The 25,282-nt window shown below is 48.6% G+C and overlaps 1 protein-coding gene across 7 annotated transcripts in view; it reads right to left on the bottom strand.

The window, feature by feature from the left end:
• LOC119975416 (inactive N-acetylated-alpha-linked acidic dipeptidase-like protein 2) overlaps window positions 1–25,282 on the bottom strand; it is a 1,151,524-nt gene that overhangs the window by 64,854 nt on the left and 1,061,388 nt on the right. The gene's annotated exons all lie outside the window — the stretch shown is intronic.

The following is a 25,282-nucleotide window of genomic DNA, read 5'->3' as shown; positions in this document are numbered from 1 at the left end:
AGTGGGAAGAGAGCAGACGGTTAAAATGACAATCTTCCCGAGATTCCTGTTCGTCTTCCAGTGTCTCCCCATTTTCATTTTGCGGTCTTTTTTCAAGAAGGTCAATAAAATGATTACGGGATTTATGTGGACGGGGAAGTGGGTGAGGAGATTGATGCTTGAGAGGAATCGAGGGGAAGGGGGACTGGCGCTGCCAAACTTTAGTAACTACTACTGGGCGGCCAACATAGCTATGATAAGGAAGTGGCTGGTGGATGCGGCATCGGTGTGCGGTCGAATGGAGGCCGCTTCATGCAGGGGCACCAGCTTGGCAACCCTGGTCACGGCGCCCCTGCCGCTCCTGCCGGCACGGTACTCCACCAGCCCTATAGTGGTGGACTTTGCGGATCTGGGGCCAATGGAGAAGGCACATGGGGGGAGTGAGAGCATCGGCTTGGTCCCCAATTTGCGACAATCACTGGTTTGCCCCGGGGAATATGGACGGTGGGTTCCAAGCATGGTGGAGGGCTGGGATTGAGAGGATGGGGGATTTGTTCTTGGAAGGGAGCTTCCCCAGCATGAGGGGGTTAGAGGAGAAATAGTGAGAGGGAATGAGTTCAGGTACTTGCAGGTGCGGGACTTCCTACGCAGACACATTCCGTGCTTCCCACGCCTGCCACTCAGGCGGATCCAGGACAGGGTAGTGTCCAGTGGATGGGTGGGGGTGGGGAGGGTCTCGGCTATATATAAAGAACTTATGGGTGCAGAGGAGACGCAGATTGAGGCGCTGAAGTGTAAGTGGGAAGAGGAGCTCGGGGGTGAGAAAAAAAGAGGGCTTATGGGCCGAGGCGTTGAGCAGGGTAAACGCGACCGCAACATGTGCCAGGCTCAGCCTGATTTAATTCAAGTCGTCCACCGGGCCCACATGATGGTGGCCAGGATGAGTACATTTTTTGGATTGGAAGACAGGTGCACCAGATGTTCGGGAGGACCGGTGAACCATGTCCACATGTTTTGGGCATGCCCAAAACTCAGGGGGCACAGGCAGGGATTCGCGGATGTTATAGAACATAGAACAGTACAGCACAGAACAGGCCCTTCGGCCCTCAATGTTGTGCCGAGCCATGAACTGGGATGTTATGTCCCGGGTTCTGAAAACAGGGGTAGCGATGAGTCCAGAAGTGGCTATTTTTGGGGTTTCAGAGGTCCCGGGAGTCCAGGAGGAGAGAGAGGCTGTCGTTTTGGCCTTTGCTTCGCCGGGTAGCCCGGCGACGAATTCTGTTGGCATGGAGGGACTCAATACCCCTGAAGTCGGAGGCCTGGCTATCGGATATGGTGAGTTTTCTCGGTTGGAGAAAATTAAGTTCTCTTTGAGAGGGTCATTGTCAGGGTTCGCCTGGAGGTGGCAACCATTTATCGACTTATTCAAGAAAAATTAATCGTCAGCGTGGGTTGGGGGGGGGGGGTGGTGGTTAGGGTGGGGTAACGTAAATTAGGGGGGTAGTTAGGCTGGTCCTTGTCAGAGGGTAGCTGGTTTTCTTGCACTATATTGATTGTATTTTGCACACTGTTTTAGATTGCTGTTGTTTATTATGCCAAAATGTCTTAATAAGTTTATCCCAAAAAAATTAAAACATCAGGATGGGTGCATTAATTAAGTTTCAAGCCCATTTGCTTTGTGTATGATCGTCTGGAAAGAACAGTTAAAGTTTCAGTTGGAACATTGCCAAAAAGCAGCAATGGGACATGCCAGAAAAGGTTAATAGAATTGAGGGACACTGCATGAGTGTCTGCTCTGAAATATGAGATACTGGAACTTGCAGTCAACTGTGAACAAAAACTGCACATCCATTTGGCCACATTTGATCTGTGACTTGTGCTAATTAGAGAGCCAAAGCCACCAGTTATCAGGAATTCTTGAACAGGGCATGCAATGATGTGCCTCCTCAACTAATCAGATTGAAGAATCCTTACTGAGACACGCAGAGTTAAACATTTGATTAGGCCCATTAATGGGTGCTGGGACTGCAATGTGAGATTACTCCATCAAGGTAATGAAGACAGCCTATAACAACCATGCTGCTTGCTCATCACCTTGTGGTTGGCATGTAACCTCGTGCCCAGTACTCTGCTGACTGGCTGGAATTTTGGGCAGCAGGGTAGCATGGTGGTTAGCATAAACGCTTCACAGCTCCAGGGTCCCAGGTTCGATTCCCGGCTGGGTCACTGTCTATGTGGAGTCTGCACGTCCTCCCCCTGTGTGCGTGGGTTTCCTCCAGGTGCTCCGGTTTCCTCCCACAGTCCAAAGATGTGCGGGTTAGGTGGATTGGCCATGCTAAATTGCCCGTAGTGTCCTAATAAAAATGTAAGGTTAGGGGGGGGGGGGGTTGTTGGGTTACGGGTATAGGGTGGATATGTGGGTTTGAGTAGGGTGATCATGGCTCGGCACAACATTGAGGGCCGAAGGGCCTGTTCTGTGCTGTACTGTTCTATAATTTGCACAGGTACGAGTATAGTGCGTATGAGTATTGCTGGGCTGCCCAACTTAAAGGTCAGCTTGCACCTCTTAAAGGGGAGGTGCACTCAGATTGCAGGCGCAGGTGGAACCGACTCCAAAAGTGTTTCAGTGAAGGCATAAGCATTCCAATGGAGCAGTAAGCCAAAGGGAGGGGGGCCTCTGGCAGTTGAATGGGATTGTTTAGGAGAGGATGTCAACAGGACTAGCAAGGTCCAAAATAGCATTAAACACCAATCAGCATGAGACATTAAGTGACATCACAAAATGTCCACTCTGCATGTTTGGTGCATGTTTGGTGCGTCTCTTCGGAGTCAGTTCAGAGTGCGCGCCACCAGAAGAAACACAATGTTGATGTTCAATAAACGCAACTCCCTGGTCTCGATCATTCCCTGTTCCCGATCATTCCCTGGTGAACAGGACTTTGGGCCTCATTTCACTCTCTCAGCAAAAATCCAAAAGAGGTTTTATTACCTTTGCTGCTTGGCACTTTTTAAATGGTCATTGTTATCAATGATTAATTTTTAAAACAATTACCAATTTATCACTTTGACATTAATGTTGTTCATATTTTCTTTGCACCTGAACTTTGCTTTTGAGGTTCCTGTTTCACCAAGCCGGATCTCAGGAAGCTGCTGCTGGGTTTCTTGCTGAAGGGGAATGTCAGCTTCAAATCATGCCTGGTTGCCTTTTGGGAGGCTGGCAAAAGGGATTATTTTTTCTCCACTAGAAACAGGATATGTTGGAAATACTCAGTATGTCTGGTGGCATCTGTGCAGAGGAACAGAAGTCGGTGACCTCACGGCGGATAACTGAGGCGTTGACTCTGTTTCTCTCTTCACAGATGCTGAGGGCCTGTTAACTATTTTGAATGTTTTCTATTTATATTTCAGATTTCCAGCATGCGTGTGTGTTACTTGTCTCTCCTTTTACATGCTCCATTCTGTGCATTTGTTTTTTCCAATTAAGGGACAATTTAGCGTGGCCAATCCATCTACCCTGCACATCTTTGGGTTGTGGGGGTGAAACCCATGCAGATACGGGAAGAATGTGAAAACTCCACATGGAGAGTGGCCAGGGGCCAGGAGCGAACCTGGGTCCTTGGCGCTGTGAGGCAGCAATACTAACCACTGCACCACTGTGCCACCCTTATTCTGAGCATTTGAAAGTGTGGTTAGTATTATAATCCTGGACCAGATGTCAACATATGCTAGGAGACTGGACAGGAACCCCAATCACTTTCATTAAATTTGTAAAGCTCCAGGGGTGATTCAACAATTAAATAGGGATATGGTATGTTTTTTAAACTTTATTAAGACAGTATTAAAGTAGCTTTAATAGCATAGAAATATAGCTTACAATTACAGTTTAAACAATGCTCAACACTAAAATGAAACGCTTTAACTCCAATTGCTATATCAGCATCAGTGTTGAATGTCCCCACTGTTATCAGATCCTGATTGAATTTGAGGGAGTTTGACGCACTGTAACATTATCTTCTATGCTACTCTATACATTCATCCAAATACTGACATACCCCAGTATTTTCTCCCAATGGTCCTTGCCAGAAAAGCAATCCACCTCAACGCTCTTATACACTGAACATCCCTCTTCTGCTTACAGACGTCACAACCCACTCCAACTGTTGCAGAGGGTGATGGTCGAGCGTGTTTTTCTGATTGGAAGCCTGTGTCCAATGGGGTCCCGTAGGGATCAGTGTTGAGGACCTTGCTGTTTCTGGTTTATATAAATGATTCAGACTTGAAAGTAGGGGGGTTGATCAGTAAGTTTGCGGATGATTTGGAAGTTGGTGGCGTGGTAAATAGTGAGGAGGATAGCCTTCAATTACAGGAGGATATAGACAGGCTGGTCAGATGGGCTGATCAGTGGCAAATGGTATTCAATCCGGATAAGTGTGACGTGATGCAAGGGAATACATGATGAACATTGGGACCCTTGGAAGCACCGAGGATCAGAGGAGTGCCAGTCCCTCAAGGCAGCAGGGTAGGTGGATAAAGTGGTTAAGAAGGCATTTGGTATTCTTGCCTTTATTAGCCAAGGCATACAGTTTAAGAGCAGGGAGGTTCGGCTGGAACTGTATAAAATGTTGGTTAGTCTGTACGAAAGGGTTGTGCACAGTTCTGGAATGCACATTGTAGGAGGGATGTGATAGCATTGGGAAGGGTGCAGAGGAGATTTACTAGTATTTTGCATTGGCTGGGGAGTTTAGCTATGAAGAGAGATTGGATAGACTGGGGTTTTCCTTTGAGCAGAGGAGACTGAGATGGGACATGATTGAGATGTATAAAGTTATGAGAGGCATGGATAGAGTAGACACAAATAAACTTTTCCCCTTGGTGAAGGGATAAATGACCAGGGGCACACATTTGAGGTTTGGGGCAAGAGGTTTAGAGGGGATTTGAGAAAAAACCTTTTCATCCAGAGGGTGGTGGGAATCTGCAACTCACTGCCTGAAAGGGTGGTGGAGGCAGTCACCCTCACAACAATTAAGAAATAGTTAGATGCCAAGGAATATAAGACTATGGTCCAAGAGCTGGAAAATGGGATGAGAATTGTTAGGTGGCCGTTTTTGACCAGCACAGAAGCAATGGACTGAATGGCCATTTGTATGCTAAAGACCTCTTTGACTCTATTATTTTATTTGGCACTTACCCCTCTGCCAGTAAAAACTGCTTGTGAGTAGACAGGAGGGCTGGTATGTCTGTAAGGGTGACCTGCCGCAATGTGATGGGCACCTGAACCGCCACTTTAGGTGGGGGAGAGGGGAGGCTGGTATATTCCGGCATGTAGAACGGGGATCAATTGAAAGCACTGTTGTCATTCTGGTAGAAAATAGGTCACTATGTACAAGAGTGAGGACTAATGGTGGTGGTGTCCCTAATCTGTTGTTACTAAATCTTAGGCTATTCGGCCCATCAGGTCTGGACCGGCCCTTGGAAAGAGCACCCAACTTAAGCCCAGCCTCCAGCCTATCCCCGTAACCCTGAAACCTCACCTAACCTTTTGGACACTAAGGGGTGATTTACCATGGTGATCCACCTAACCTGCACATCTTTGGACTGTGGGAAGAAACTGGAGGAAAACAACGAAGACACAGGGAGAAAGTGCAAACTCCACATAGGCAGTCACCGAAGGCCGGAATTGAATCTGGGTCCCTGGCATTGTGAGGCAGCAGTACTAACTACTATGGTGCCCCCGTGCCGCTGTCAAACAAGAACTTGAAGAACATTTTAGCAACATCCTGTATCGTAGATAATGGGCGGTATTCTCCGCTCCCGATAAAAATCGGGATGGCCATCGTGAAATCGGCCGAGCTTCACGACGGCCTCGGGGCCCGCTCCCCGCATCTAATTCACCCCCACCCAGGGGGCTAGGAGCAGGCCCCCGTCGTTTCCGGCCGCGACGCTTTTCTGATGTTATCCGCGCATGTGCGAGTTGCCGGTTCCAACCCGCGGTTGCGCGGATGACATCAGCGCGCAGACGGCACGAACCCGTGCATGCGCGGTGCCGTCTTTCTCCACCACCGCCCGGCAAGACGTGGCGGCTTGATCTTGCCGGGCGGCGGAGGGGAAAGAGTGTGTCCGTTTTGGATGCCGACCCGACGATATGTGGGCACCGATCGCGGGCCTGTCCCCTCCCGAGCACAGTCGCGGTGTTCCCGTCCAAATCGGGCCCCTAGATGCCCCAAACGGGCATCTGGTGCCCGTTTCACAAATGCAGCGACCAGGTGTGGTTGCTGCCGTGGTGAAACGGGCGTGAAGGGCCGGCCGCTCGGCCCATCGGGCTCGGAGAATCACCGTTCGCCGTGAAAAACGGTGAGCGGCGATTTTTCCGAGAGGGGTGGGGGGGAGAATCGCTGGGGGCGCGGGGGGGGGGGGGGGGGGTAACAAATGTCGGGAGGCCCTCTCACAATTCTCCCACACCATGTGGGGAGCTGAGAATTCCGCCCAATGTACTTGTGACTTTATCTCAAATACAGATCAGGTGGAAGGGGCATGTAAATGTGAAGCCAGGTCCATTGGTCACAAAGAGGCAGAGTTCTTGGAGGAGCGGAAGAGTCCAGTTGTCAGGGAAGAGATTGGGTGAGGGTATGAGAGCTAATCCCTATTCCGTTTCTATGCAGAATGCCTTATGTTGGTAGTGTAGAAATCACTAGTTTCAGTGTGACTATCATTTTGTAGTTTGAATTAATATGTTTTTAAGCATTTTCTGCTAAAATTGATGGAAGCTATTTTAATAAATCTAAACCAGTATTATTGGAAACAAACCAGATTAATTAAGTAGACAGCCTTAAATGTGAGACAATTAAAGAATAAGCAATCCACTAATATATATATTAAGAAGGCTGGAAATGTAATTTGGAACACAAATGTTTATAACTTTTAGAATTGTAAACATATTATTAACACTTTATTATTAATACAGTTTCTTAAAGTGCTGTGGGAATAAAATTATTGTGTGCTTCCCTGGCCACAGAATAAAGCAATAACATGAAAGTTAAACTTGACTATGAGGAGGACTGAATAGGCCCTCGTCTAAGGGACTTCAACTCCAAATGACAGACTGGTATGTTGACCAATTATTGGTTGGCACTCAACGCTACCTCGAGATTAAAGATATAGTTTGACAACAAGCATTGTCAAAGCTGAGACAATGTGCATAATTAGCAAAAAACCAATGGACTAATTCTTATTTCATTACTGACAAGTTATAGACCAATTGGTTATTTTCTAACAATTAGCTGAGGTGGGCTTTCAATTTGTAAGCTATAAAAAGGGATCTTGAGAAGCCATTTTTGGTAAGGACAGGCAGAGAGATGTGAAGAGATGTAAAGAGAACAATGTGGGTAGCGAGTGGAAGAGAGATGTTTATAGAGTGGTGCTGAGAGCTGGTCTTTGATACTTTTGAGAGTTGTCCCTTAACAACTTGGTCTGAAAAAGGTAGCGAGAAGTCTGTTCAATTGTTAAAGTTAAGCTTTCTCCTCTTACTGTTAATTGCTATTAATTGATACTTTTATTTTTATCTTTCTGGCTTATTACCTTTTTAATGGTTAATAAACTTTCTGAATCCATAATTTAAAGTATTTTTCTTGTTATGTGGTTAAGTCTCTAGAACATTCTGTTCTAGCAAACCCCATAAATCTTAGTTCATAAATCATTAAAAAAATATAGAATTCTTTGTTCAGCCAGATATCCATTCTGAGAAGGAACCAGAATTCATGCACTCTGAGTTCTTAATGCTACTCGAGATTTACATACGATTCCCCTCCCTCGGATAGAACATCCTCCTCCAGACCGCAGAAGGAATCTGAGGACCCTCTCGTGACTTTAAAGGATGAGCTTCAGCCATTTGCAGCCACGTCACATCCTCTCTCTACACAATACACCAGCGCAGATACAGACACATTGGCGGGCATCGGCATTATGATTAAACACACTGAGGAAACGTATGTCACACACTCAAAATGGAGGAACAGAGTCCCCGGGGCACCGATAGTCAGAGGATTGCTGGAGACAACGAGGACGCTGAGCCCCAGGCAGATGCAGAGCCTCTAGAGTCATCTATTAGGCGGCAGATGCTGGATGTCCAGCAGGTTGTGTATGAAGATCTAGCAGAGATACCCGAGGGTCTGTGTGCCTCCTCTGTAGTGGAGGAGTCCATGCAGAGCGTGAGCACTGCATTAACCAAATGCCCTGAATGCAGATTTCTCCACACGCAGAGTGCGGAGTCTCGTGCAGAGGCAACTCTAGAAACTCAATCAGAGGTTTCTATAGTTGCAAAATGACCTGCGATCCCACACACTGGTAATGATCTCAGCAGGTCACTACCAGTGTGAGAGATGGATAAGACACGTAGTGACTCTGTTGGCCACCCGTCCATCCATGCTGAACAAGGAGGTTCAAACAAGCCTCAAGTTAATGAATGACCTGCAGGTTCCTGCATCTGGGAGCTGCACTCAGGGTGTTGCAGATGATGGCAGCAACTTCTCCACCCCTCTGTCAGTGATCATTGCATTTGAGGAGATTGTGACTACAGAGGAGTGCCCACCCAAGATGCTGGTCTGACCCGCCCAGTTGGAGACCACACAGGCCCCAGCCACCAGAAAACAGCCATCAAAATCAGCAAGGTTAACAGGACATTAGAGTCAACAGTCTGTCTCCAATCCAGATGCTGGTGAGGGACATGTACCAAGACGTAGCATTGGTAAGCAGAAATTTAAGTCACTACGATCACAGAAGGGGTTTCACGGGTGAATCATTTCTCATTGACATTTGTGGAATGCTTTAGGTTTATCTCACACTTCATTATTAAAATGTGAGATCATGTTCAATGGTCTCAGTATGCTTCATGCGATTGTTAAGGAGGAGCCTGGAACTGCTGGTGTGTGACACATTGATTGGGTTGCAATGTTTATTTCATAAGACCATAAGACATAGGAGCAGAATTAGGCCACTCGGTCCATCAAGTCTGCTCCGCCATTCAATCATGGCTAATATTTTTCTCATCTCCATTCTCCTGCCTTCTCCCCATAACCCTTGCTCCCCTTATTAATCAGAGGGAGGGACAGGAGAGGGGGTGACAGGAGGTAATCATCAGCATAGAGGTGGCGGTCTGTGATTGTTTTGACTGCTGGCTTTGGAATCCTTGTGGAAAGTCCTTCAATTCAAGGCCTTCCTGCCTCCCATAAGCATCCTCAATACTCGATGGTCACCCAGAAACTTGATGGCGGACTGACCAAATGAGCATTTGGACCTGTTGAGCTGGAGGCCATTTTCGTGGATCCTCTGGAAAACCTGGCTGAGGCGAGCAATGTGATCCTCGGGCATCATGGACCAGGTGATCACGTCATCCACATAGACTCGCACCCCCTTGATGCCCTCCATCATTTGCTCCATTATTCGATGAAAGACTTCGGAAGCTGAAACGATGCCGAAAGGCGTGGTTGTAGCAATACCTGCCAAACAGAGTGTTAAACGTGCACAGCTTCCTACTGGACACGTCCAGCTGTCTCTGCCAGAAACCCCGTGAGGCCTCCAGCTTGGTGAAAAATTTGGCATGAGCCATCTCACAGGTTAAGTCTTCTCGATTCTGTTCACAAATGCATCCAGCTCTCCCGCTGGTGCCTTTGTGAGCACATGTCTACAGTCAATAGCTCCCTGAATTCTTGGAAATCCTGCTATTGCAGTGAAACCTCTGGCTCACTCTTCTTAGCTAGCCTTGCTGCCTTGAACTGAATGAAAGTGTTGACCCTTCAGAACAGTGTATCTGCAATGAACTTGATGCAGCTGTACACAACAGCTTGCAAAACTCCCACTGACCCCTGAGGCAGAACGGTTCAGGGCCACTGTCACCTTCAGAGCCACTGGCATTGGGTGACCATCTATACAGTTTGAGGCAATCTGTTAAGAACCCTGCTGATGTTAAATGTGAGGGTAGCCCAAAAGTCAGAAGGGTAACATGAATCACCGGTTCTTGGTGGTGTACATTTTTAAATTTGGTGTAATGTGAGAAAAGATATGTGAACCAGTGAGAAACAGTCCAGCCTTGTTGTTGTAATCGATCAATAAACAATATTTAGTAACTTAAAAGAAAACACACAAGAAAGAATACACAATACACTTAACAACACTAATGGCTACACACACACGGTATCTCAGGAAGTTAGCCCTTGTTCCCAACTACCTATGTTTCCTGAACTTTGAGAAATGCCCCTGTTCCCAAACAATATCCAGCTTATCTAACACTCTGAGCTAAATCCTGCATATTGTTACCACCACAGGTTACTTTCCAGGTTTGGGAAGATGATCTTCAGTTCAGCGCAGTGGTTCCTCTCTGTTAGAGTTTGTTTAAAACAGCTTTTCACAACAACTTGTTTTCCGGAGAGCCTTTCTTCAGCTGGGTGTGGTGATGAAAAAGCTGCTTTTTTACTGCTGTACTCAGATATCCTCCCATGGTTATAATGTGCTTTCCTTTTGATGCTGTGCTATCTTAATAACACTGTGGATTTGGCTTTTAACCTATAGGTGCAAATTATATCCCTCTCTCCACGTTGAACTCACTTCTTCTATATTACTAACACCTATTTCTACACACCACTGATTTCCTTAGTCAGTTGGATAAATGTTTGTTTTCATACTGCTACACTATCAAAAACTGAGTGTGAGAGGTGTGGGCGGGGGCCAGCGAATCATGTGCATGTTTTGGGGTTGTGAAAAATTGGGAAGATTCTGGGCGGGAGTGTTCGTGGTCTTACCCAGGACAATGGAGGAGGCGACGGACCTGGACCCTTTGGCGGCCATATTTGGGGTTTCAGAGAAGCCGGAGTTCATGGAAAGGAGGAAGGCCGATGTCATGGCCTGCGCCTCTCTGATTGCACGGTGACAAATTTTGCTGGAGTGGCGGTCGGCATCGCCACCGGGGGTAGCAGCATGGTTGGGTGACCTGTACGACTTCCTGCGGTTAGAGAAGATAAAATATGAGTTAAGGAGCAGAGGAGTTTGAGAAAAGGTGGGGGGTGTTTGTGGCCGTGTTTGAGGAGCTGTTCGGCACAGGCGGGGGGAGTGAAAAAGGAAGAACATTCGGACAAATTTTGTACTAATAAAATACATTTAAAAAAAGACTCTCCGTCAGACAGTGGCACTAATCAGTTCCCCTTTTATCCAGTTTCTTTATTTTATCTTAATTTTATTTTTATTCTTGATTTTACTCAATTCTTGGATCTTCCTTTTATTTCAGTATCTTAATCATCGGGTTAATCATGTCACAGTTACAGGTGACTATTGCTCTGTAGAGGCGGCATATTCTCCAGCACCGAACCTCTAAGGTCCAGATAGCTGATCGCTTCCTGTATTTCCTACTAGTTGGGTATTGCCGCCTTCTCCTGACCCTTCTCCCTTGTAAAATGTCTGGGCACTCCACTCCTTCAGGCTCCGCCACTCGGTCAAGAGGGCACATTGTAGGATGCTGCCTGCAGACATCTGATCTCCTCCCTCCTTCTCCTCTGAGGAGGTCCCTGTTATGATCCATGTTATGGCGTGGTAAAGATCTATACAGGACATCCAGTTCTTTGACTATTAAGGTAGTTTATTAACAAGATGAACACTTGGAAAGATAACTAACAAATTATAATGCAAACAGTAACTAATAATTGCATTCAGTGAATTCTCCTGGAGCTACTTCTAGTGCAAATGTCCTCTAGTACGACTTACTATCAACTCCTGAATCTCTCGGGTCACCTGGTGGATCCACATCACCACCTGCTGGTCAGAGGTCATTTCTATAACTATATACATTGATAGGTAACTATATATATTGATGTGCACATGCATATCACCACAGTCCCTGCAGCTGAATACACAATCACCATATCAGACTTGATGCTTCCACAAGTGTCAACAATAAAGTGGCCTTTCTGCAGAAACCTTTCGCAAATATTTGACACTACTACATGTAGCTAAATTAGTCAAAATATTCCAAAAACGATATGTAAACCATCAACCTGCTTCAAACTAACTAATTTCTTCAACATCTTATGGGTTTTTTACCCTGCCCGGATACAAATGATTCAAAACCGTTAAGGCTGCGTGGCCGATTGACCTGTGCGACATGCGTAAAAGTGCAAGGGCCAGTCAAGAACACAGTGAATTGGAGTTTTAAAGGCCTTGATTGATCCTTTAGTTGTTGGTTGCCACGCTTCCCATTTCCGTGCATGTCCACTGACCGGAATATCACCAGGTGGTGTAATGACGTTGGGAGGCCCTCCCATTGTCATCACACGCCATTTTGCAAAGACTTGTACACGCTATGTGCCTGCACAGCAGAGGTTAAATTCTAGCCAATGCCTTTCATTTATGAGTTTTATTGAAAATGCACCGAACTGTGGAATTTAATCCTATGTACAACAAACAAAACAGTCTAGAATACCTTGCTGTAATAGAATTTGGCATATTCAGTCTTCGTAATCCTGATTAAATGTTACCCAGATATGTGATGCGGTCCATTAAATCAGGCCACATGTTCTTCTTGCTGCTGGAGTCTTCCTCCCGAGATTGCAGCTCAATAGATTTAAGTTTTAATTGGGAAAAAATACTGTTTTAATTCAATTGATAGCATATATTTGCATAGTTTAAAAAAATATATACATTTATTCGAGTTTTTCCATTTTTATAAATAATGCAACAAACTCTCAAAACTAATACAGTACAGCATGAATATTTCTGCATATACAAACACAGAAAAAGACACGGCAACACCAACGTCGTTGGCCCAGCTTAATCAGTATGCCCGTGCCTCCATTTATACAAAAGAAAATTGAAAGGACAAGTGAGAGGTTGGGGAAAAGAGGATAAAGCCAAGAAAACATGGTGAAATGGTGCACACCCTTGGGTACAATGTGTTAAAGGCAGTGCTTACATTGCTTATGGAAAATCTTGCAAGAGCAAGTCAGACATTATGGAACCTATATATTTGAGACAGGGATACTTTCTGGGATGCATCCGATTTGGATTCCATTGGGATGCATTCCATGATAATTTTTTGCCAATTCTGAATCAAAGTTGATTCATCCTAATCCAGGAGCAGAGGATATTCTTCCGTGCTTCAAATATTAGGATATTATACAGTCTTTTTTCATTGGCATTAATCCATCATTCTATCTGGGAGCCCCAGAATTAAGAACAAAGGATCAAGTTCAAAAGCTGTATCAAATATCTTCTCAAGCTCTTTAAGTACACCGGCCCAAAAGGATTCAATTTTGATACAGGATCAAACACAATGGGTGGAATCTTACCAAAAAATGGCAAGTGTCCGAGAGAAACGGAGTGACCGTCGGTTGGATTTCTCATGGCATCTTGAGCCCCCCCCTTTGATCATGCCGGAGAGAATCACGTTTTTCCATTCTCTCCAGATTTTGAGCCTGCGCCGAGATTCTCACGGACACAGAGGGATTAAAATACAATGGGCCGGTGCATGGGTTTCCAGGCGAGGAGGCGATGCCGTCACCAGAATTCCAATTGACAATGGCGGGGTTGTTTGGTAAATCCCATCCAATGCGTGGAGTCTCCCTTGACTATTTTGCATTTTTGACACTGCGAGGATATGGTAGGGTCAAACCTGTGTCTTAAGCTTGCCATGATATGCAAACGGTGTAATATTTTAGAACAAGTCTCCCTTGTTCTATTACAGACTGAGGGAATGATCTACCAGCCACACCTAACATGATCTTGTGAGACATTGCGATGTGAAACCCGCCCATTGTGGTCAATTTAAAAATGCCATCCCAATCTCTCCCTGCACTGAGGAATGTCGATGAGCGGGGTTCCTCAGTGCAGAGAACGGGACTAAGTGCGGCCTCGGCAATGCATTCTTCGCTGAGGCCCCATTTCTAACTAGTGTTGCGTTAGATAGCATTGTGTTTCTCAATGCTGTGGGCGCCGGGAAACACACGGCTAAACGTGCTCGCTATGGGACATAGTCACCATTTGGTTCAATCACCCTGTGATTCTATTAGCAATTTCCCATATATTTCTCCAACTCTCCTGATCATCATTCACTGCAAAGTCTTTTCCCCCAAGACCACAGATTCTCTGATACATTCACACAGGATCTAGAATAATATGTCATAAAACCTGCTGATTATTTGCTTAGGTTCCATGGATATTAACATTTTTTTCCATTGGGGACACATAAGCGGAGATGTAGACGGCACAGTGACAAGTGCTGCTGCACCACAGCGCCAAGGACCAGGGTTCAATTTTGGCCTTGGCTGAATGTAGATTTTGCACATTCTCCCCGTTTCTGTGCGGATTTCCTCCGAGTGCTCCAGTTTAGTTTCCTCCCACAGTCCGAAGATGTGCAGGTTAGGTGGATTGGCCATGCTAAATCGCCCCTTAGTGTCTAATGCTTTGTAGATTAGGTGAATTGACCATGATCAATTCATGAGGTTACGGGAATGGGATGGGAGAGTGGGCCTAGGTAGAATGCTCTTTCGGAAGGTTGGTGCGGACTCAATGGGCCGAAAGGACTCCTTCACTCGAGAGATTCTATGTAAAGCTGTCCTATTCAGGATAAAGTCCCTGAGTTGTAGGTATCTGGAAAAGTAGTATCTTGGGTCATCAAATTGCTGACATACGCTGCTCAAAAGATAACAAAGAAGCACCACTAAACTTATTACCCAATCTACCAACACCTCTATCCCTCCCAATATCAAATCCATGGTCCATAAGACCTGGTAGGAAATTCGGATTGCCCTGAATGGGAGAGAGAGCGGAAGTTAAATTAGATTTCCCTTCCCTCTCATGGACCATCCTCCACATTCTGAGTGCTAATGATTACAAGATTTTCACACTTGACAGGCAAAGCCTTTAAATCGCTGAGAAACAAAAGGGTCTGTAAGGAGTGCATAGACTGGCCTGCTTCAATATTGAGCCAAATGGAGGAAGGGTCCTCTCTGATCCATTCCCGTATGAATCTAAGATGATTTTAACCCACACTTTGAACTTGGAAGCTGCGGTTTGGCTAGTTTTAAGCGAGGTTTCTTTTTGTTCCAGTGTGAAGAACTGAGCATCCCGTTAATTTCGTTTAGGATCTCAGCAGAAAGCAAGATCGGCAGCATTTTGTTTCTCATGTTCCTTTCCTCTCTGTGTAGCCCAAATACTAAAGGATCCTGTTGAATTGCCTCCATTAGGGGCTCAATAACTGTTGGAAACAGTAACGGAGATAACGAGTAGAACTGTCTGGTTGTACGCTGGACACAAGAATGATCAGATCTATAACCACTGGTAAGAACTGCCGCCAGTGGGTTTTTCTAAAGTATCTTTATCCACTTAATTCCCAACCTGAACTTCTGCAGCATATGAAATAAATAATTCTATTTCATCCGATTTAATGTTTACTCTTCATCCAAAGAGATCACTAACCCATCTAACACCAGCTTTTGAAAGACCTGAAAGAGATTTAATCACCTCCTCAATGAAATGAAATGAAAATTGCTTATTGTCACAAGTAGACTTCAAATGAAGTTACTGTGAAAAGCCCCTAGTCGCCACATTCCGGCACCTGTTCGGGGAGGCTGTTACAGGAAATGAACCGTGCTGCTGGCCTGCCTTTGTCTGCTTTAAAATCCAGCTCTTTAGCCCTGTGCTAAACCAGCCCCTAACATCGTTACATGAATTCCGACCCTTTTATTAACCCAGTCTGATCACCCTGGATGATCATAGGGAGGATTTTTCCAGGCATCATGCCAGCACCTTAGACAACAATTTCAAATCCACATTCAGGAGTGCGATTGGCCTGTAGGTCACACACACTTCAGGATTCTTACCTGCCTTCAAAATTAAGGAAATATTCACTGCATGAAGCAACAGCGGCAGCACGCCTGCTTCATATATGGTTATGCAAACCAATCAATGGATCTATTAACAAATCTTTAAATTCCTTATAAAATTCACATCCAAAACCATCGAGCCCCGGGCCTTACCAGATTGAAGCTCCCTCGGGGCAAAAGCCACTTCCCCTCCAGAAATGGGAGCATTCAGGATCGACCTTCTGCTTATCAGAAATTATTGGGAGTTTAAGGGAGGAGAAGAAACGCTCCATTAGTGTCAGTGCTTCCCCAGACTGCTCTGTTTTGTATAGGTCAGTATAAAACCCTTGAAATGCCTTATTAATGTCCTCTGTTTTCATAATTTTATTACTTTTATAAGCTAGCACAGAGGGATGCCCTCTTTCACATAATTTTATTGCAGTATTAAGGTAAACCTACTGTGGCAATAACAAAGATTATTATTATTGTAAGAAAAGCATACTCCGCTTGTTTCCAAACTCATATAACTTTTGTTTGGCAAACTTTAAACCCTTCTCAGCACATTGAGTCAAGAAGGAGTACAGAGCCGTGCAAGTTGGATTAATTTCTTTAAGCAACGAATGGTTAGGATTCCTGCCTAACTCCCTCTTTGCTTCAGCCAATTTTATTTCCAACCGGCACTGTCCCTCTAGCATTTCACACCTTTCGTTGACCATATACAAAATTATCAAACCCCTAGCCGAAGCCTTGCAGCTTTCCCACAGGATTGAGGGGCTTATATCAGAGAGAAAGAATTGACTGAGTAGAAGAGATCAAATTCTGCCTTAAAGTATGAGATAAAGTTATAATCTCTGAGCAAAGTTGCATCAAATCTCCCAGATCTAAACTAAGGATGGGCCCCCTTGGATAAAAACCCCAGGCATGCAGTCAGAGATCACAATACTTCCGAAAGAGCAGAAAGCCAGCGGGTGTAGGATTGTTTTTGTCATGAAAAAGTAATCAATTCTATTGATGAGGAGCAGGGAAGAAAGTTAACTCTTTATCCTTATGATGCAGTGTTTTCCAGAGTCTAAATACCCCACCTCCCCGCAAACCGATGCTAAAGGCTTTGCGTGTTGGGTGGGGATGGGGGTGGGGGGGGTTCCTAGTTACGGGGAGGTTGTCGATCAAAGGGTTACTATAACATTTGAAGTCCTTACCTTGAAAGGAATTAGTTGATACTAATTCAGCAAAGTCCATGAAGAGTTTAGTAACAAAATCAGGGGAATAGTTAGTGTGACCATACACGTTAATTATTCAGCCATTTTCCCCAGGGAATAGCCCCATGCCACATACCGAACCCCCCTGCCCTTTATCCTTCCACACAGTCCTCCATTTTAAAAGGCACATTTTCATTGACTAACACTGCAACATCCTGGTTACTAGTCAAAAATGAGGCAAAAAAACACATGCATCACCCAGTCCCTCTTCAATTTTAGACACTCCTTGTCATCTAAATGAGTTTCTTGCAATAAAGCTATGTCAACGTTTTCCTTTAATCTTTTTTCTCTTAATAAGGGGACGTTCTCCCCTTATGTTCCAGGAGCAAAGTTACAAAGTGGCTACCGTCATTGCTTACTCAGCCAAAGAGAAAATATAATATTGACACAAAGAGAAGGAAGAGTGACAAGCCAGAGATTTTCATGCTGTACTGTGGAATGCACCAAAATAAAGCCCCCCCCCCCCCCCCCCCCCCCCCCCCGCAATATCCAATTATATCAGAGGCACCATTGACACATGATAAAGTATTTTGCTAGAGTATGAGACCTGCCTGTACCCTTGCAGGAACCAGTTAATGACTCTTTAACCCCAAAATAAAAATACACAAAGCCGTTAGTTCTTAGGGGGTGTTCTTCACATCATGTGACGACCTGAAGGACTATCCTGACAGACTTTCCATCATTACACCGAGGAATCTGTGCCCCACAAAAAAGGTAAAACATGTAATAATAATAATCTTTTATTGTCAGAAGTATGAAGTTACTGTGAAAAGCCCCTAGTCGGCACATTCTGGCGCCTGTTCAGTTAAGCTGGTACGTGAATTGAACCCGCCCTGCTGGCCTTGTTCCGCATCACAAACCAGCTGTCTAGCCCACTGAGCTAAACCAGCCTACAAGATAAGTTCCGAATGCCCTACCTGCATTCTAACCCCTCCTTTTAACCACTCGTCCACCTCCCGGCAGTGACGCTACTCATATTTATCATGATTAAGGCAGACACCACAAAACATGTGCTACCATTATAAACATATGGATAAGGAGAAGGAAAGACATATATCTATCACACACCATACAACCTGCACAGTGCACTCCTTAACTAGAAGGAGCGTGCTGAGGGGTGTTTTCCATTCAAGGCAAATGGTATTCTTAAGGGTAAAACACTAATTGTAACTAAGTGCTCAGTTACCAGATCACCCCTATCAGTATGATAAATAACAGAATCAGGAAGGAATTATAATGATAAGGGATAGTTTCCAGAATTTACAGTGAACTATAGATTGTTACTCCAAGTCTTCCACAGAGTTCAGAAAGGCTATGTCCTTAGCCAGATTGTCGAAAGTCTTTTTAGAGTTGTCGGATATCACCCTGTGGTGAATGTAATGTATATGATATAATTACACTGTCTTTGTAAGCACAGTAGCGTTATCCAACCACTAGGGGGAGTAGCTCTGGGAGTACTCAGGAACTTGTACTGGGCTCCACCCTTGGCTCCGCCCGCGACTCCTCCCACGACTCCTCCCCCTAGTGCTGCTGTATAAATACCCTTGTCCAGAGTCAGCCTGAGTTCACTAAGAGTTCATCAACGGATAACAGGCTGGCTCTGAAGTAAGTCGATTAAAGCCTAGATTCATATCGGAAACACGTGTCTGGTGAATTGATGGTTCCACAATTTAATCGACTTAAGAACAGTAAAGATCGATCATGGAATCGGCCCTCAAGCCTGGACGCCTGGAACTCGACCCGCAGGATGCAGAGGCTAAAGAAATCTTCTCCCACTGGCTGCGGTGCTTCAAGTCCTACCTGGCAGAAGCGAGCACAGCCGAAACGACAGAGGAACAGAAGCTAAGTCTACTGCACGCGAGGGTGAGCCACAGAATCTCTACGCATCTAAACTCGGCCAGTTCATATACTGCAGCGCTAGCAGTTCTCGATAAAATTTATGTAAGGCCTATTAATGAAGTTTACGCTCGCCATGTGTTCACGACTCGCCGTCAGCGGCCTACAGAATCACTCGCCGAATTTCTAAGGGAACTCAATAACTAGTCCAATGACTGTAATTATCAAGCGGTTACCGCGGCTGAACACAGGGAACTTGCTGTACGCGATGTTTTTGTAGCGGGCCTCAGGTCGAATTATGTGCACCAACGACTGCTGGAAAGGGGCCTCAGGAATTAGAAACGACTGTGGAGGCTGCTACCACGATGGAGATCTCCTTCCGCAGCCTTAACTTGTTCCCCGCGGACCCCGCGACCCAATCATGGGCCCCCGACCAGCGACTCCCCCAGGCCTGTGCTACGCGGCCGCCCAGCCACCATGCTGCCCCAGCCAGCCACTATGCTGCTCCAGCCAGCCACTATGCTGCTCCAGCCTGCCATTTCTGCGGCCAGAACCAGCACCCGCGACAGCACTGCCCGGCCCGCAATGCGACCTGCAGCAGCTGCGGGCGAAAAGGCCATTACACAAGAGTGTGCCTCGTTAAAAGGGCCCCAGCTTCCAACTCCCCAGTGACTCGAAGTAATCGCTCCCCTCACTCGCAGGCCCGCGGGGCCCGAAACGCTGCGGCCTATGCCCCGACTCCGCCCCCTCCAGCCATGTGCGATCCATGGGGGACGCCACCTTGGAAAACCTCACCCCGCGGCCGCCAAGGTGCGACTCATGGGGGCCGCCATCTTGGACGCCATCTTCCTCGCCACCCGCCACGTGCGATCCATGGGCCCGATCGGCATCTCCGCGCTCGGACAACTCAGCGCAAGAATACGACTACGAACTCAGAGGGCAGTCATCACGGGGCCACTCCAGCACAGCTGATTGAGCCACCGACTACCCGCAACTCAGCGCGGTCACCCTGGACCAATCACAACCAAAGAATCTACGAAACTCGATGGCAGAGGTCCAAATCAACGGGTACAAAACGCCATGCCTCTTTGACTCCGGGAGCACAGAGAGCTTCATACATCCAGACCTGGTAAGACGTTGTTCGTTCCCCGTTTTCCCCGTGCAGCAAACTATCTCGCTCGCTTCAGGCTCCCATTCGGTCCAAATCCAGGGGTGCACCGCCGTGACACTCACAATCCGAGGCGCTAGCTTCTCGAAATTCAAACTCTACGTTTTGCCCGAACTCTGCGCGCCACTCTTATTAGGCCTAGACATCCAATGTAACCTCAAGAGCCTCACTCTCAGCTTCGGTGGGCCCCTGCCCCCACTCACTTTCTGCAGCCTCGCTACGCTGCGAACCCCCCCCCCCCCCCCTCTCTTCGCCAATCTCACAAAGGACTGTAAACCCGTAGCCACTCGTAACAGGTGGTACAGCCTGCAGGATAGGGTATTTATCAGAGCAGAGGTCCGAAGGCTACTCAGTGAGGGGGTTATAGAGGCCAGCAATAGTCCCTGGAGAGCTAAGGTGATGGTCGTTAAGACCGGGGAAAAATTCCGTATGGTGGTCGACTATAGTCAGACCATAAATAGATTTATGCTCCTCAACGCGTATCCCCTCCCCAGGATTGCAGTCATGGTAAACCAGATCGGCCAGTACCGGCTCTTTTTCACGGTGGATCTGAAGTCTGCATGCCACCAGCTCCCAATCGGCCCGGAGGACCGCCACTACACGGCATTCGAGGCCGATGGCCGCCTCTTCCATTTCTTCCGGGCCCCTTTCGGCATCACTAATGGGGTCTCGGTGTTCCAACGAGCAATGGACTGAATGGTGGACCAGTACGGGCTGCGGGCCACGTTTCTGTACTTGGACAATGTCACCATCTGCGGCTACGACCAGCAGGACCACGACGCCAACCTCCACCGTTTTCTCCAGACGGTACAGAAACTGAATCTCACGTACAACAAGGAGAAATGCGTTTTCAGCACAACCAGACTAGCCATCCTCGGCTATGTCGTGGAAAACGGAGTCCTGGGCCCAGACCCGGACCGTATGCGCCCCCTCTTAGAACTCCCCCTCCCCCATTGCCCCAAGGCCCTCAAACGGTGCTTGGGCTTCTTCTCCTACTACGCCCAGTGGGTCCCTCAATATGCGGACAAAGCCCGCCCACTCTTCAGGGCTATACAATTTCACCTGTCAGCCGAGGCACGCCAGGCCTTCGACGGCATCAAGGAGGACATCGCCAAAGCGGTAATGCGGGCGGTGGATGAATCCACTCCATTTCAGGTAGAGAGCGACGCCTCAGAGGTAGCTCTTGCAGCCACGTTAAATCAGGCAGGGAGACCAGTCGCATTTTTCTCCCGTACCCTTTCCGCTTCAGAACTCTGACACTCCTCAGTCGAGAAAGAAGCACAAGCCATTGTGGATGCAAACTGTAAAATTAATAACGACAAAATTCTGAAGTGGAGGTTCGAACTCCTCACCTACCATTATGATATTAAATATCTACCCGGGAAGCTCAACGAGCCTCCGGATGCCCTATCCCGCGGGACATGCGCCAGCGCGCAGATCGACCGATTAAAAGTCATCCACAATGACCTCTGCCACCCGGGGGTCACCCGGCTCGCCCACTACATCAGGGCCCGAAACCTGCCTTTCTCCAACGAGGAGGTAAAAGCGATCACCAGGGACTGCCCGATCTGTGCAGAGTGCAAACCGCACTTCTATAAACCAGACAGAGCCCACCTGGTAAAGGCTTCTAGGCCCTTTGAACGCCTTGCGATTGATTTCAAAGGGCCACTCCCCTCAACTAACAAGAACGTTTACTTTTTAAAAGTCGTAGACGAGTTCTCCCGTTTTCCAGTCGCTATCCCGTGCCCCAACATGACCTCCCACACAGTCATTAGGGCCCTGCATAGCATCTTCACCCTGTTTGGTTTCCCCAGCTACGTACACAGCGACCGGGGTTTGTCCTTCATGAGCGACGAGCTGCGTCAGTACCTGCTCGACAAGGGTATTGCCTCGAGCAGGACTACCAGCTACAACCCCAGGTGGAACGGGCAGGTGGAAAGGGAGAACACGATTGTCTGGAAGACCGTCCTACTGATCCTCCGGTCTAGAAAGCTCCAAGTCTCCCAGTTGCAGGAAGTCCCCCCAGACGCGCTCCACGCTATTAGGTGCCTTTTGTGCACGGCGACAAATCAGACCCCTCACGAGAGGCTCTTCATTTTTTCCAGGGGCACTACCACGGGGGTCTCACTTCCGGCATGGCTGAGGACGCCGGGCCCTGTACTTCTGAGGAAACACGTCAGGGCGCACAAAACCGACCCCCTTGTTGAGAAGGTGCGCCTGCTCCACTCCAACCCCCAGTACGCATTCGTCAAGTTCCCTGACGGCCGTCAGGACACGGTATCCCTCCGGGATCTGGCACTCGCCGGATCCAGCGCCCCCTCTACCCCCATAGAAGTCATTGCCAAGGAGTGTGAATCACGTCAAGAGCATAAGCCAAGTCAGCACGGTAGCATGGTGGTTAGCATAAATGCTTCACAGCTCCAGGGTCCCAGGTTCGATTCCCGGCTGGGTCACTGTCTGTGCGGAGTCTGCACGTCCTCCCCGTGTGTGCGTGGGTTTCCTCCGGGGGGGGGGGGTGGTGTGGTGGGGGGGGGGTGGTGGTGGTGGGGGGTGGTGGTGGTGGGGGGGGGGGTGGGGGTGGTGGTGGTGGGGGGGTGGTGGTGGTGGGGGGGGGGTGGTGGTGGTGGGGGGGGGTGGTGGTGGTGGGGGGGGTGTGGTGGGGGGAGGGGTGGTGGTGGGGGGGGTGGGGGTGGTGGGGTGGGGGGGGTGGGGGTGGTGGGGTGGGGGGGGTGGGGGTGGTGGGTGGTGGGGGGGGGGGTGGGGTGGGGGGTGGGGGGGGGTGGGGTGGGGGTGGGGGGGGTGGGGGGGGGGTGGGGTGGTGTGGGTGGGGGGGGGGGGTGGGTGGTGGTGGGGGGGGTGGGGGGTGGTGGGGGGGGGGTGGGGGGTGGTGGGGGTGGTGGGGGGTGGTGGGGGTGGTGGGGGTGGGGGGGTGGGGGTGGTGGGGGTGGGGTGGTGGGGGTGGGGGGGTGGGGGGTGGTGGGGGTGGGGGGTGGGGGTGGTGGGGGTGGTGGGGGGGTGGGGGGGTGGGGGGGGGGGGGGGGGGGGGGGTGGGGGGGGTGGTGGGGGTGGTGGGGTGGTGGGGGGGGGTGGTGGGGTGGGGTGGTGGGGGGGGTGTGGTGGGGGGGGGTGGTGGGGGGGGGTGGTTGGTGGGGGGGTGGTGGGGGGGGTGTGGGGGGGGTGGGGGGGGGTGTGGGGGGGGTGGGGGGGGGTGGGGGGGGGTGGGGGGGGTGGTGGGGGGGGTGGTGGGGGGGTGGTGGGGGGGGTGGTGGGGGGGTGGTGGTGGGGGGGGTGGTGGGGGGGTGGGGTGGTGGGGGGGTGGTGGGGTGGGGTGGGTGGTGGGGGGGTGGTGGGGTGGGGTGGGGGGGTGGGGTGGGGGGTGGGGGGGTGGGGGGGGGGGGGGTGGGGTGGTGGGGGGGGTGGGGTGGTGGGGGGGGGTGGGGGGGGGTGGGTGGGGGGTGGGGTGGGTGGGTGGGGGTGGTGGGGGGGGTGGTGGGGGGGGGTGGTGGGGGGTGGTGGGGGGGGTGGTGGGGGGGGGGTGGTGGGGGGGGGGTGGGGGGGGGTGGGGGGGGGGGTGGGGGGGGGGTGGTGGGGGGTGGGGGGGGGTGGGGGGGGGTTGTTGGGTTACGGGTATGGGGTGGATATTTGGGTTTGAGTAGAGTGATCATGGCTCGGCACAACATCGAGGGCTGAAGGGCCTGTTCTGTGCTGTACTGTTCTATTAACCACCAATTCCACATGAAGTTCCTCCCCATCCTTGGTTCTGTTTCATGTCCATGGTATTGACTTCACCCACGACTACTTTACCAAGTACTCCATTGCATAATAAGTCAAGCATAACTGTTGCACACACTCCAAGTGCTATTTTCAGTTTATATGGTGAGCTTAGAGAAATCATTATGGATAATGGTTCACAATTTATTGGTAAGCCATTTCAGGATATGCGTGAGAAGTGGAATATCGATCTCACTACAGACACAGGAGAATGTGCAAACTCCACACAGACAGTGACCCGGGGCTGGGATCGAACCTAGATCCTCGGTGCTGTGAGGCAGTAATGCTAACCATGGTGCTGCGAGGCAGTAATGCTAACCATGGCACCACCGTTCTGCCCTTCTTTTTCTGATTCTGATATGGTAATTGTCTGATGGTTTCTCAGTGCTGTTGTGGGTTCCTGCACCAATCAGTTCTGTGCCAGAATAGAAACTCAGGAGTTTCCTGCACCAGGAGACCATTCGGCCCATTGTTTGCACTGGCTGAAAATAAATCACCCAGCCTAATCCTATTTTCCAGCTCATTGTCTGTAACTCTTTATGTTACAACACTGTAAATGCCTGTCTAAACATTTTTCTAACTATGATAAAGGTACCTGCTTCTACCACCCTCCCGGCAGTGAGTTCCAGACGTCCTTCATACTCTGGGTGAAAAGAATTATCCTCAACTCACCTCTCATTCTCCTGCCAATTTAAATCTATGTGCCTTGAGCATTGACCTCTTTGCTGAGAGAAATAGGTCCTTCCTGTCCACCCTATCTAGGCCCCCCCATAATTTTATACACTCAGTTACATCCCCCCTCAGCCTTCTCTGATCCTAACAAAACAATCCGGGTTATTCCAATCTTCCCTCATAGCTAAAATTCCTGACAACATTCTCATAAATCTCCTTCACACTCTCACTGGTGAGATAACAGACTTCCTGTAATGTGGTGACCAGAACTACACAAAGTACTCTAGCTGCGGCCTATCTAGTGTTTTATAGAGTCCCAGCATAATCTTACAGGTCTTCCATTCTGTTCCTTGGCACATAAAGGAAACTTTCTATATGCTTTCTAAACCACTTTACCCACCCAGCCTGTTACCATCAGGGATCTGTGGACATTCACTCCTTTACGTTTCTCAATAAGCTTCCAGAATGGTTGGTGTAGTTTTACAAGTCTAACATGCCACATTTCCAGTTTTCAGCCTTTGACCAGGTCAATGAGGAGGGGAACTGGAGGACAAATCTTTTCTAATTCAAGAAGTTCAGAAAAATTCAGGCAAGTCATGTGAACCTGTACTCTAATACAGGCATTTTCAAAGTGGGGGTCGGACCCGCGGGTGGGTCGCAGGTGGGTGTCGAGAGGGTCGCAGAGCCGTCCATCGCGGTGTTCCCGATCACGGGAATTCACGCGCTGCAGCCATAGCAGTCAGCTTTTAACAATGGTG

This window comes from Scyliorhinus canicula, chromosome 13 (assembly GCF_902713615.1).
Source record: "Scyliorhinus canicula chromosome 13, sScyCan1.1, whole genome shotgun sequence".
NCBI classification, from domain to species: Eukaryota; Metazoa; Chordata; class Chondrichthyes; order Carcharhiniformes; family Scyliorhinidae; genus Scyliorhinus; species Scyliorhinus canicula.
This window is presented reverse-complemented; position numbering and strand designations above follow the sequence as displayed.